A 3181-nucleotide genomic window follows, 5' to 3' on the forward strand; every position below is an offset into this window, starting at 1 on the left:
TCATCTTTAGTTTGGTTAACTGTCTCCCTTGCAGTACGCCGGTGCCCCTACCCACCTACTTTGCACCTCTGGTCCTAGTTCCCGCAGTGTGTGTGTGTGTGTGTGTGTGTGTGTGTGTGTGTGCGCGCGTGCTCTGGAACTAAGTATCACGTCGACCAGCAATCCCAAGGGAAGGGCAACATTGTTGTCTAAGAATCTGAGGCGGGGTGGGATGATCTCTGTAAGATAAAAGGGTGTAAGATGTAAGGTGGGATGATCAATAGATAAAATCGAACTTTTATCTATTGAGTGTAAACTCCTGCGCTACTTTTCTGGAAAGCGCTCGCCCGCAAAGTGATGTTTTGGGATTGCTGACCATGACTTCCCCAGTAGCACCAATTTCGGTGAGTGGTTCTGTTCGCAATGAAATTCACTTGCGGCTTTTTATCCGCTTCACCCTCTGTTCGCAATGAAATTCACTTGCGGCTTTTTATCCGCTTCATCCTCTCCTCACTGGTGTGCGCTGCGGAGGGAAGGGGCGTGGAATCCTCCCGAAACGTCTCTGGCGAGCCAGCTTTCCTGCCGATTTAGTGCAAGCGTAATTCCGAGTCCTCCTGGGCATGCAGCTAATCCAATCACATTTCAGGAGAAGGACTGCTAGACACAAATAACCTGGCGGATTTAAGCATACGCCTGTGCGCTCAGACGCACACTACACACCCATCCACCCACATCCACACTACCCCGATGCCTGGCACTACTTGCCCATGAAAAGGGCGTTGCAGCCGCCTCTAGGAGGCAAGTGGTGAGCGCTTTCTTTAGACAGTAATTTGGTCGAGAGGTTAATAGAGCTTGATTAACCCATTTACTCAACCTGAGAGATGACTTGTTTAGAACTTGTTTTAGGGAATCGCCGTTCCTGCATTCAGATTTGATGGAGAAGGTTGTTAGCCCTTGTATTTCTTGGAGACTTTCCCGACATCCTAAGCTGCTCTCACTTATAGGCAGGGCTAGAGGGTGGCGGGCGAAGCGCCAGACTGGAGCACGTAGCCCCAGTGCATTAGCGCTACCCAAGCAGCTCCTCTCCCTGCCACTCTCCTTTCTGACATTTGGGAAATGCTTCATATTTTCACAAATTGTTCCACTTAAAAGTACTACGGAGAAATTTCTTCCCAGAGGCCACAAGAGTTTGACATATCTGCCCTGGAAAAGGGCGCTTTCTATCTCCCTCTCCTTATCACTCTGCCCCCACCACCCCCGTGGCTCTGTTCTCTGCCCCAGTTGTTCAAGGCATTATTCAGCAGAGCCTGCATTAAAAAAAAAAAGCTCTGGTCAAAAGTGTTTGGAGAGGCCTTCTCTCTTCTTATCAGCAGAAGCGGTGGTGTCTTTGGTGGTCAGGCTTAAGTGCTTAACATTTTAAAAGAAAAACTCTTTGTCAAGCTCTTGTTAGCTTATTCTGTGACCTACTAATCAATACTCAGTTTTCTGATCCCGCTTTCTGCCTTTCTCAGTGTGGTTCCCTGACAAGGAACCCGGCCTGCTGTTTTGGTAGAATAGGAGGCAGGCAGAGATGCTGTTTGATGGACTTTACAGCACTCCTGCGGCCAGAAGGGATACTGCATGCATTTTTCCCAAGTGCCATCTCTACAATTCTGCTTATGGCTTCTTGGGTATCCCACGCAAAATATCCTCATTCAATGCGTGCTAAGGCAAAATCCCTTGTAGCATACTGACATTTAGAAACTCATTTCTAAAGTGTGCAATAGCAGTGCCTTCCAAAACAATCTTTCACTTTAATAAAATTCAAATGCTCATAAGTGCATACAAATTGGAAAAGATGTTTCTTAAAAAAACCTTATAGTATTTTTTTTCTTTGTTTCCTTAACAGATGTCCTTTTCCAAATCCCAAGTTTCTGGCTGAAATAATTGTGCTCCTTAAAAGTGACCAAGCTATCCGTGCCAACAAAGGGTGTACTGTGTTTTTAATTAAACATGGAACTACTTAAAGCACCGGCGAGACAGTGGCGGGTGATAGTAGCGTTAGGGTTGCATTGTGAGTATTGGAATGAATAGAGATCGAACTCAAGTTGTGTGCATTGTCCTTCTTCAGAAACTTAAGCTGGTTTTAATTGATCTCATGTCCACTGATTGATCCTACACCCCATTGTTGGGCATACCAAACAGTTGGCTTTCCCAAAGGAGATTGATTTAAATGAGTCCCTTGGTGAATGCCTGAGGACTCACCAAATCATGTCAGCAGTGACCGTTGACATGTTAGGGTCTATTGTAGTACCAACATTCCCCCCCTTTTCCCTTTATTTTGGAAGTGGCAGTTAAATATTACTTTCTAGGAAGAAAAGTGATTAGTACCTTAGAGAAAGAGATGGCGTGGTGGCTTGGAAGATTCGTTTTCTTGGCTTTGAGCTGGGATGTAGGCAGCAGTGGCACCAGGACTGGTAGGTTTATGCCTAAAACCTTGTTCTTTTTCTTCTTCTTTTTTTACATATTCCATCTGCAAATAATCAAACCTTCACTGTGGAGCATTCTCAGAACTCCTTTGGCATTATGTTTAGTCTGCTCTATGATCTCAGATGCTCCATAATATCATTTTCTTAATGAAATAAAATTCTTGGCAGAGATCAGATAATTTAGTCAGTTAAAATCAATTGCATCCAGTCTGGAATAGTGAGTGAATATATCATTTAACTCTATAATTTATTTCAAAAGATAGCCCGAGGATTGAGAAACTACAGTACCAAGCAACCATCCCTGCTTGGGGACACAATTTTCTATGAGAGACTGTCATAAACCACAACACTAGTTACGTACCACCCCTTCCCCTGATTTTGAAAAATAAAACCAGAAATTAAAAAGTTACTGGATAAATGACACATTTTTGTTAACCAGCGAAGAAGCATGCAACTTTTTGAAAAGCTGGTTCATCTAATGTTTGTCTATAAGGTAATGATAGAAGAATCATTGGGTTTTCTAGCCCCCTTCAAAGATCTAGCCATTATTAGAGCCTATTAACCCTTACTACCGGGAGAAAGATGAGGTTGTCTGCCTGCGTACAAATTTACAGGCATGGAAACCCTGGGGAGCCCTTCTACTCTGTCCTCTAAGTTTGCTGTGAGTCAGGATTCACTTAACAGCAATGGGATATTTGGGGGGTGGGGGGTTGGTTAACCCTTACTACCTGTAC

Source organism: Echinops telfairi, unplaced genomic scaffold (genome assembly GCF_000313985.2).
Source record: "Echinops telfairi isolate 266 unplaced genomic scaffold, ASM31398v2 ScPeMD7_1;HRSCAF=3_0, whole genome shotgun sequence".
NCBI lineage: Eukaryota > Metazoa > Chordata > Mammalia > Afrosoricida > Tenrecidae > Echinops > Echinops telfairi.